Here is an 11,633-nt window from a genome sequence, read left to right as displayed (position 1 = left end):
GAGAATCAAACTGACAACCTTGCAAAAGGTCTAGTTCAAATCCTTTATTGCCTATATCCACCCAAAAATGACACAAATGAGAATCGAACTTGGGTCTCCGTTAGAAAACACAAGCCTGCTACCACTAGGCCACAATTGAATTCATGAAACGTGTCTTGAAAAATAAGATTTTTGTAGTAGATAGCATCGATTGTATTTTTGGTGGATGTTTATAACTCGGAAATATACGAAGTTAACTGAATGATTGTTTAATTTCACTATTTGTCTTTTTGGTCGTTAACCATTTAGCTATTTTAAAATCTCCTATGCGTCTTTTCGATGAATATATGAATATACATGTTAATGTGTTAATGCTATCTCTATAAATTGCATGTAATTTCATTTGGTTGCTTAATTCATCAAGGTGGAGAGTTCATATTTTGCATGCAATTATTGTAATAGTAACGTGCCCGGTTCACTAACATAAAAAAATAGCAGATAAACGAACAACAAGCTATGCCGCAACCTTTAAATTTTACAGTTTTTTTTTGTCAGTACCTTGATATAACTAACTCAGATTGCCAGTTGAACCATTTTGATTATACTAACCAAGCAACAAATAATACAATATTCAACCTAATTAAACTAGCCAACTTGCTACATTTCAACTTAGTTTGAATGGTTTCAAGAGCTTCATGTACACCCAAAATCAATCATGTAATATACTTTCTTATGACTTCTTGAAGGCCTGAATTGACAAAAGGGTGTTTATTGAAGCGTACGATATTGAAGAGTGGATGCAACCAAGTTCTTTATATGTAAAGAATGTGGGACCATGCATGTCTAAATCCCACCTAATAAGATTTGACTTCAAGAAACAGAATGACAGAATCTTTATCTTGATTTACCTATAATTATGCAATCATTAATTGTATTTTTGTATAATAGATTTTAGATTAATAGTATATAAATGAAAAAGAATATGTCAATTGTAGTGTATGATAATGATTTTGAATGTATACGACTGGAATTTTTGTGCTCTACGCGGCAAAAACTCAGTTGGTATTGGTTTGTTTCCTAACGATAACCACACTTGGTATTACAACTGAAAGATTAAATCCTAAAAAAATAAAGTCATGATATGCCCAAAGGATATCAAAACGTGTTCTACATTGACCGAGAACCATAAAAACAAACACAAGTATTAGTTCTGATTATAGCAACATCGCTACAGATGTTTTTTCGGACGGAATTAGTTCGATTTGTCAGGGTATCAGCACACGTATAACCTATTACCTATGGTACAAAAAACACTATAATTTAAATACAACAAAGTTTATAACAGATTGTCAAGACCAAAAAAAAAGAAACCTTAATGAACACAAGTTATCGGAGAAAATTAGATTAGATGATTTTGAACGTAAAAATGATAGACCTAAAAGTGAGAATATAATATAATATGAATAATAATATTAATAGTATAAAAACAAAATTTATAGCATAATGTCGAAAAAAAAGTCATCGAACACTGATGAAACAATGGTTAACCTGGCAGGGTTAACACACTGGTCTCGTCAAGAAGGGTTAATCCCTTTCTCTCGGAGATCGCTGGCTGGGTCACCGGTGGATGATCTCCTGCACAAGGAAACAAGCCGTGACTCGTAACAAGGAGGATGGGGTGGGGGGTGCTCCTTGTTACCACTCTCCGGCGTGAGAATCAGTAGTTTGCTTGGGAAGCAAAGCAAGATTATAGTAGTAGTTCTAGAGTTGTGAAGAAGATACCTCAAACCTGGTTTGGGGTCGGTATTTATAGCCGAGGAGTGAAGGAGGAGATTGATGGATGGGCTGACGACGAGCTGCACCGTTGCAGGTGTGTCAGTCTCGCCGGCCGTGGGGGTTACGCCACGTCAGCCCATTGCTTTAATAGCTCTGACAGGGGACTGTCGCCGGCACCACTTGCCTCGTGGTGTCAGCCACTTGCCTGGCGTGTCAGCCCACTTGCTGGATATGCAGGGTGCGGTGCGAGCCGCATCGCTGCATGCGGTAACGTCTGAAGTTACCGCGTCTCCTACTTGTGATCAAGAAATACGCGAGGTGCGGTGTTGGCCGCATCATCGTATGTGGAGACTATTTGCTCGCTTCCCTTGTCGTGACGAAAATGGCCATATGATGCGGTGCCAGCCGCATCGATATGTTCATCTTCTTTCGTACTTGGGTCAAGCTATTCATCTTCGAACCGAATGGGTTCGAAGGATGTGACCGCATGGGTGCGGTTTGCTTACTGGTAGGGGTTTGTTTGATACGGGTAATGGTCGTTTTGGGACCATACCCCTTCAAGTCCCCCCAGTCTAGTGTTGCTCCCTTGTGCAAGTTGCACGTGGGAGGAGTACTGGACTTATGGTGTAGGAAGGTAGTGTGGCAGTCTGGAGAAAATTTTAGGCCAGATCAACCTGGTGATCTGGTAAAAAATCCGGCTATGCCTCTTCCGTACCGGTGAAGGGGTTTCGCTTGATGCGAAATTCTCAGCCGTTGCATGTCGTCAGGTGGGTTGCCACCTGTTGTTGTGTTGAAGGCCTGTTAGGGACCTTCATAGTAATGCTGCACAAACTTCGAACCAACCTCTTGGATGGTGGTTCGAAGGTTTGCACATGTTTCGAACCTCTTGGAGGTGGTTTCTTCTTCGAACCATTTGCCAGAATGGTGCACGAAGAAGAAAAGAAAAACTTGTAAACCAACCTTTGCGGTCAGGTTTGAAGGTTTTGGATGTTGTGTTAGAACTTTGCTCAAGTTCTATGTTCAGCATCCTATGATGAGATGACCATCCCTTTTTTGTTGGGTGTTCGTGTTCATCTTGATAGCTCTCAAGTAACCGTACGTTCTTTGCGGTTACTTCGTTGCGTCATTGTTGGCCGTGTTTGGTCGAACAATGTGGATCTAGACTATGGGTAAATAAACATGGTCATAGGCAAGGGGGTGCCCATCGTTGTTTATTCCATGCGGTCCATTGGTAGGTAAACAAAGTCGTAAGCAGACTTGTTACCGCGGTCCGTTGGCAGGTAAACAAAGTCATAGGCAGACTTGTTACCGCTGTTCGGACACTTGCTGCTTGATAAGTGCTTGTTTAGAGCACGTATCTGCGTTCTTTCTGGAGCCACTTACCTTCACGCTCCAATACCGAGTTTACAACGAGGTAGCCTCGTTCGGTGATGTGGAGTGAGCTTTGCGTTTCCGTAGCAACCACTCTGCGGAAGCTATGGTTATGTCTGTAGCTCTTCATGGGTGTCTGCGATGTTGCAGTCCCATATTCGCTCAAAGTGTGCTTGTTGCACGGATGTAACTCTTGAAGGTTCAGGAGTCAGGGCTGCTGATGTGCGGGCGCGTAGATTCCGTTCCTTCTTTCTTCTGAAGAAGTTGTTCATGCACCCTCTGTGGTTGTGAACCGGACAGGAGGGATTTGAAGCTTGAAGAAAAGGAAGGCAATGCGCTTTGCCTGTTCCTGAGATGCGGTTCAGTCCAAAGAACAACACTGGTTCTGAGCATCTGACACATCTGAATGGGTTCATGTGTGTCACTTCCGCATATTTCACGTGTGCTCGTGAGTGATGCGGAAAAGGTAATATATCCCTTTATAGCATAGATAGATATATTTCTACCTATTTTTTAGGGTATATAAAAAAAACGACATGCGGTATGGGTTATGGTGCGGTAAACCAGAAAAAACCGCATGCCGCTTATGTTTTTTGGATAATGTTGTCGCTTTTTCTTGCCTACGTGGCTTGATCGCACGTGTGAGTTGGTAGAAGTTGGTGAGACGTTTCTGTATGTGCTGAAATGAAAGGACATTTGCACTGCCCGAGGTATTAAATGCACTGTAGCAGGGAGTGTAAACGTCTTCTTTGTCAGGCGCGTGGGCGGCCACGCGCGCGTGATAACCGTCAGCTGAAACGGCGCTCGACACGTGTTGTTGCAGGATACGCTCTTTTTGAACGTGATGATTTGCTTTCTCCCTCCGCATTAATTGCGATGGGTATATAAGGGGATAACCGTTTGTGGTTTCCTCTCACTTTGTCGAAAATTCAAAAAATTTGCCGTTTGAGAGAAAGTTGTCATCTGTTTTCTCCGACGATTTTTTCTGAAATTCCGGTGAGGTTTCTAGTGTTTCTGTTCATCATCTTCCGTTTCTTTGACATTTTTGATGGCTGAACCATCGAATCCACACAATGTGGAGGGTGAAAACCCTGAACAGCCGATAGTGGCTGAGGAAGAAGACGAGGATGATGATGTTAATGTTCCCGGTGGTGGGTTACCGGTGTTAAAGTGGACCAGAAAAAGCTTTGATCGCCTTACGCTGGAGGTCCAAATGCCCTCGGAATATGGGGCTCGGTACCCATCAGAGGGTGATACTGGTGCCGACGCTCCGGCCGGTTATGTGACCATGTGGTCCGATTTCTTCGGAGATTGTAACCTCCGATTACCGTTGACGGTGTTTGTTGTGGATATCTTGGAGTGGTACAAGGTCCACATTTCTCAAGTGAGTCCGTTTGGGATGATTCGGATTCGTAACTTTGAGTTTACCTTCCGTGCTCTTGGCATAGAGCCTACCGTTGGAGACTTCCGACGGTTTTATCAGATGACAGTGTCCATGGGGTTCTTTTCTTTCCGTCTACGAGACGGTACCCCAAAGCTGATGACTCCCCCTAAGGGGATGACGATGTGGAAGAAGAAGTTCTTCTACATCAAGTCTGCTGCCCTTGCTGTGAATATGACGTTTCGGAATGTGACCGAGACGATCATAGCAGAGACCATTGCGATGCCCAGTTTGAAATCAGTGCAATGGTTCCCGCAACTGCAGACTATTGAGTCTGTGAAGTTGACCAACACGCAACTATGGCTGTTGCGTATGATGTTGAGGAGGGGCAAGAACTCGAAACCCGTGGTGCGGGAAAAGAGCGGTGGTACGTACTTTTTGTTTTTTTACGTTCTTTATCCTTACGTGTGTTACTGACCTTTGTGTCTACTATCAGAAGATGCCCCCGCATGGAGGATGTTTGCTCCGGATTTCGAGGGTACGGTTGAGACCGTAGTTTGTGCGGATGGTGAACAGGATCACAACACTATCATCCGTAGTAACTTCCGGGTGCCTACTGCGGCTGCACTGGCAGTTGAGTTGCCAGTAGGCAAAGGTATATTATCGAAGCTTTGCTACTTGTGTTGATCATGTTGTGTTATTGACGTATTGATTCCATGCAGGTGATCTTGGGGCCTTGGGGGACCCTGAAGCGAAAGGTGTGCCAAAGAGGCAAACTGTGAAGGGCGTGCGCTTCCGCCAAAAGAAGATAAAGGAGGTCGCTACTGTGCCTCATCTGGTGCCGCAGGCAGCAGGTATCTCTCATTCCTCTTTTCGTCGACACGAGGATTGTGTGATAGTATCTGATACCCTTGAGGGTTTGAGTACAGCCGCGGAGTCACGTTCTGGTGCTGCGAAGAAGCAGGCAGAAGAGGTGGCTGCGGGAGGGATAGCTGCGGGTCCCCCTGTGATTGGTGAGAAGAGGAGGCCAGAGCGGAAAGCTGTTGGTGGTGTTGAAACCAAACGTCGGAGGCTAGTAACCAAAAGGTCTGCTCCGGCGCAGAAGAAACCTGCGGTTGTCGTTGGTAAGTGTAGGCTATCTAGTGTTAACTGTTGTGTAACTGGGTCTGATAGCTATTTCACTTTTTTGCAGAGCGTCAAGATGAAGATTTTTCTATCTTCGATGCTCCGGAGTCCCCTCCGCGTGCCATGGATGCGGGTGGAGCGGAGGTGCCATCGACACCTCCCGTCAAGGTGGTACCCGAGTCAACCGTGCAGAAGGAGGGTACCGCAGAGAATGCTGCGGCCCAGATATTTGATACTGTCGACTCGTCCAACAACCTGATCTCTCCCAATGAGGGAGACGATTTGAGTTTGCGGTTCACTGCTACCGGGAAGCAACATTCTGATGCTGAACCGCAAAAAACTGGCGATGAAGCGCGGCAGCATGATGCTGGGCCGCAGAAGTCTGCGGTTGATAAGGGTACCAGTTCGTCGGCCGATGGTGCGGGGTATGACGGGCCTCCAATTCAGCCTGGGGAGTCTGAATTGGAGTATTACTACCGCACCTACTCCCAGGATCGTGGTACGCTGTACCATCGACCCCCCTGGACTGTATTGCAGGGGGATGATATTGCGAACGACCCTGCGGCCTGCAGGGAGATCTTGGGCGGTCTTGGGACCCCCTTTGAAGTTGAGCGGGCTCGTGCCGCACCGCGGGAGCTGCGTGTAAACCAGCTCTCGACCATGTTGGTAGGGACTTCCATTGTGGCTAATGCCATTTTGGAAGATTATAAGGTGCTGGGCCGCCGCGAGGAAGATGCTGCTCGCATGCGGGCAGAAGCGGAAAAGCTGGTCCAGGCTGCCCGTGCGGGTGCGGAGCAGCTCGAGAAGGATAAAGCTGCTTTTGAGAAGCAGAAGCAGACTTCGGAATGGGCTGCCGCTGCCCAGCTAAAACAGGTGCGTTCCCTTGCTAAACTCCTTGCTGATGAGCGTAAGCGTTGGGAGGAAATTTCATCCAACGAGCGCAAGAAGTGGAACGAATCTTGGGCTAAGCAGAACAATCTTCTGTTTCATACTCGGCAGGAGTTGGCGAATGCCAAGGCAGCGAATGCTACCTTGAGCCAAGAGAAGGCTGCGGCTGAGGCCATTTCTGTGAAGGCGCTGCAGGCGAAGGCCGATGCCTTGAAGGCCCTTGAAGAGGCCGAAGAAGCCGGGGCTCGTGCCTCAAGGGCCTATGAAGAGGCCGCGGAGAAGGAGAGCCGTGCTTCTAAGGCTCTTGAAGAGGCGAATGCGGAGCGCATTCGTGTAGGCAAAGTTGTTGAAAGCCTGCAGGTACGTTTCTTTAGCGTTGTTGCTTTCGTCTTTATTTTTTTTGAAAATATTCATTGAGTGAACTGTTTGCTGTTCTTGTAACAGGCTGAGGTGCAGGCGCGGGAGGTCGCGGTTACGGACCTTACTGCCCGCGTGTCTGCTGCGGAGCAGCGGGCCGACGCTGCTACTGAGGCCAAGGATGCCTTGGTGTCCTCGTTTAACCAACTGGAAGCTGACCGTGAGTGGTTGCGGACTCACGGCATCGCGCGTGTAAGTATTCTTTGTCTTTACATTTGCTTGGATTAGCACGCAAGACTTATGATCTTTTTACTGCAGATTGTCGAGGCCATAATGAATGCCCCCGAGACCTCATCAGGTTTGGACCTGGTTAAGGAACGTGCGCGTGATGCTGGCTTCAAGGCTGGTTTTAACCGCTGCATTGGGCGCATCAATGTACTATCCGCAGGCGGTTATACTGATCAGGCATCCGGGTTCCGGGATGTAGATACCGAGGGTCGTCTGAAAGCGGCCGTAGCCTCCTTTTATGACACGCCCCTTGCCTGTGTAGGGGAGCTGGACGAGTGTTTGGAGGTTGCGGACTATGTTGACCGCTTGCGGATGCTTTACCCTGATGTGGAAGAGGAAGAACCCGCTGGTGGTGCCGGAGAAGATGCGGGGACCAGCGGTACAAAATAGGGTTTAGGTTGGCGAGTGTGCCTCCTTTTTGTATTCCTCTTGTATAGAATAGGAACTTTATGTAAATTCAGTAAGCATCATGTAGATACTTGAATTTTTTGAATATAAAGTTTCTTTGTTCAGTTTGTACAAGTGTTTTTAATTCTTGCATGTCTGAACGTGTGTATGCGTAATCTTTACCCATTTATGAACGGGGTCAAGTATACTCCATACTCTTGTTGTATGGGTATGCATCAATTCTGTTATTTACCGTGTGAGGGTTTTTAGAATTGCTTAAGCTTTGTAAAAGCTTGTATTACCGGAACTCTACCCATTTGTGAATGGGGTCGAGTGTACTCCATACCTTTGTCGTATGAGTCCGCGTCAATTCCATTGTTTGCCTTTTTGGGGCTCAGGAATTGTGTTTAACAAAAACTTGTGTATCCGGCCGGATAAAACATGCAAGTCTGTTTATGTTATGCTGGCCTATTACAATATTTGTGTGTGGTTACCACTTTGTATGGGTATCATGAATGAAGATTTTGCCAATCTGTTTTTGGGATACCGCAAAGTGGAACACGCATTTGTAATAGTAATAACAAACAATAATGTAGAAAATTGCTTATTTATTTATTTGCAAATGGCCTGCGGCCCAATAGGTTACATAGAGAGTGTAGGAACATAGCTTACATATAGCAGCGTCTAAGCTGTTGTGCGTTCCATGTTCTGGCGATAGGTTCGCCCTCTAGTGTTTGTAACCTGTATGCGCCCTTCCCTAAGACCTCGCTGATGAGGTAGGGTCCTTCCCACTTGGGGGCAAGTTTTCCTGGGCGTTCGGCATTAGATGCCTCGTTGTCACGTAGGACGTAGTCCCCTGGAGTGAAAGTACAAACGCGAACTCGCGCGTTGTAATACTTTTCCAGTTTGGATTTGTATTTGGCCTCGTTGATGGCGGCGTTCTCGCGCCTTTCTTCTAGGAGGTCCAAATCGATCCTACGCTCCCTGTTGTTGTCTAGCTTTTCGATAGCCAACATTCTAGGAGATGGGAGGCCCATTTCCGCGGGTATCACCGCTTCAGACCCGTAGACGAGGCTGAAAGGTGTTTCCCCGTTGCTTGTTTTTGGGCTAGTGCGGTGAGCCCATAAGATGCTTGGGAGTTCATCGACCCAGCCACGCCTGGCTGTTCCCAATCGTGCTTTGATTCCTTCGACTAAGCCTTTATTTATACTCTCGACTTGGCCGTTCCCTTGTGGGTGTGCGACTGACGAGAATATGTGTTTGATGTTCAGCTCTTCTAGCCATTGTTGGAATTCGTCGGCAGCGAAGTTGGTGCCGTTGTCGGTAACAATGTACATTGGTAAACCGAAACGGCAGATGATGTGCTCCCAAATGAACTTTCTTGTTATCATAGCAGTGGTGGAAGCGAGTGGTTTCGCCTCTACCCATTTTGTGAAGTAATCAACCGCCACTATGATAAATTTAACTGCACCTGGTGCGTCCGGGAATGGTCCCACTACATCGATCGCCCATTTTTGAAAAGGCCATGCAGTAGTGACGGGGACCAGATTGTTTTTTGGCCGCAAAGTTTTTGGTGCATGGCGCTGGCAGTCCATGCATTTGCGTAATTCTTTGACGGCGTCCAGGTGCATGCCGGGCCAGTAATACCCGGCATTCATGATTTTTGCCACGACCATGCGTGGTCCGGCATGTATGCCGCATATGCCCTCATGTATCTCTCGGATAAGGTATGTGGCATCTTGTGGATTAACGCATCGGAGGAGCGGCCCGAGGTATGACTTTCGGTATAAGATACCGTCTCCCATTTGATAGTGGCACGCTTTGTATTGCAACTTACGTGCCTCTGTTTTGCTCTCGGGAGTCACACCTGACTGAAGGTATGCGATAATTGGTGTCATCCATGACGTTGTTCCGTATTGGATGACACTGACTTGGCGTAGAGGAACCGAAGGATTTTGCAAAATCTCGATACGTACCTCCTTTGCCAAGTGTTGGAAGCTGGTGGATGCAAGTTTTGATAGTGCATCCGCAGATTTGTTTTCGCTTCGATTAATGTGTCGAATATTAAATGAAGCGAATTTGGATTTTAGCTGCAGGGCTTGCTCGAGGTAGAGGATCATGATATCCCCTTTGGCGGCATAGTCGCCGCGTACCTGGCCCGCAACTAACAAGGAATCGACGTGCGCTTCCAGATGTTGCACGCCGATTTTGACTGCTAAACGTAGCCCGGCTAGTAGTGCTTCATATTCTGCCTCGTTGTTGGTGCTTTTAAAATCGAGGCGGATGGCATATGTAAGCTCTTGGCCGTCAGGGCTGACGAGTCGCAGACCTGCGCCCGCGCCGTCCTCGTTGGATGCACCATCGGTAAATAGTGCCCATACTTCCGAGGAGGGTGGTGGGGGCGCAGGATTTTGGGATTCTTCGCATTCTTGGATGCGATCCGCTGGTACTTCAGCGGCGAAATCAGCTAAGATTTGGCCTTTGATGGCAGGGCGCGGTTTGTAATGTATTGTATGTGCGCCCAGCTCAATTGCCCATTTTGCTAATCTCCCAGAGATGTCGGGTTTGGACAGGATCGGGCCGATCCTGTAATTGGTTAGCACTGTGATGATTTGGTTTACGAAGTAGCGTCGTAACCGTCTTGAAGCATGTACCAGTGTGTCACACCCCCAAAATCCACCTGCGGATAACACCCGCTTCGAGGGCGTGACTGACCAGGATCCAGCCACCAATTATACCGAATACTTAAGTTGATAACAAAAGTAATACTTACTATTCATAAGCTTAGCAAATATTAAGTTCAGAGTTTAAAGTTTTAAGTTCCAAAACAGTAATAAGTAGCGGAAGCATAAATAAGGTAGTTTAAAACAAAGTTCACGATTCAAAATAAGGTAACACCCAACACAAGGGTGAACAGACACTACACGTTCCCAAGCTGCAAGCTCCTTCATCACTGGTTACCTGCAAAGCATGCAGTAAGGGGTCAACAATAATGCTGAGTGAGTTCACTAGTTGTCCAGTTTTAATTACCAAAAACTTGTTTCACCGGTTAATTTATCCGTTTATACATGCCCTGGGGAGCTACCCCAAAAGTTAGCGACTAAACTGTTTTTCCAATACCGAACACTAGGTAACCGTTGCGTATCCGCAGGATGCCCCGATGTCAATGTTCTATCATCATTGACGGATGCCTGAGTCTATTAGTTCACGACCGATCCCAAACCAGGGCACGGTGTGAGGCTGGTAAACACCTAAATAGCGCTATCAACTAATAACCCGTTCGCCTGGCCCCGGCGACTAATCGGTATTATGTAGTAGGGACTTGAGTGATAGAGTTTCGTTTAGTGCCGTTAGTTGCAACCCGTATAAACAGTAATTACCCAAAAGGTTTCCCAATACCAGGGAAGGAAAAGTAGGTTTTGTTCCCAATAACTAGGGAAGGTATGTAAATGGTATCCCCTTTTTCCAGGGGATAGAGTTGTTAGTCTCGTGTCCCAAACCACCGGGACGCATGCTTTTAAGTTGTGAACTCACCTTGGGTTGCTCGGTAGGTTTAGGTTACTTGTCAATCACGTTGGTCACCACGTCCTAACATGGTTACCGGTATAGGTCAGGTTCGGTGTACAAGTAATCACGTAAGAACATATACAGGCACATAACATGCATACAAGTAAATAGTCATGGGGTTATTGGGCCGGCCCTAACAGTAACACAGTCAAACAGAACACAGCAACACCTAGTCCACTTAACAGATAGCCCAAGTTAACACAGAATGGCCCAATAACCAAAATGGACAGCCCACTCGCAACCAGCTGGTCTCGAGTCGCAACCAGGTGGTCTCGGCTTGTCACGCTGTGGTTGCGAGTCGCAACCGTGGTCTCGAGTTGTCACGTTTTGGTTGCGAGTCGCAACGGCGTGGTCTCGAGTCGCAATCTCGTGGTTTCGAGTTGTCCTGCTATGGTTGCGAGTCGCAACCGTGTGGTTTCGAGTCGTAATGCCGTCGTTGCGAGTCGTAATCTGTCACTTTCATGTACACGTGATGATGCAGATATGACAGTCCAAATTGTACCAAGAATTCAGG

This window comes from Helianthus annuus, chromosome 3 (assembly GCF_002127325.2).
Source record: "Helianthus annuus cultivar XRQ/B chromosome 3, HanXRQr2.0-SUNRISE, whole genome shotgun sequence".
Classification (NCBI taxonomy): domain Eukaryota; kingdom Viridiplantae; phylum Streptophyta; class Magnoliopsida; order Asterales; family Asteraceae; genus Helianthus; species Helianthus annuus.
Note: the sequence above shows the minus strand (reverse complement) of the source record.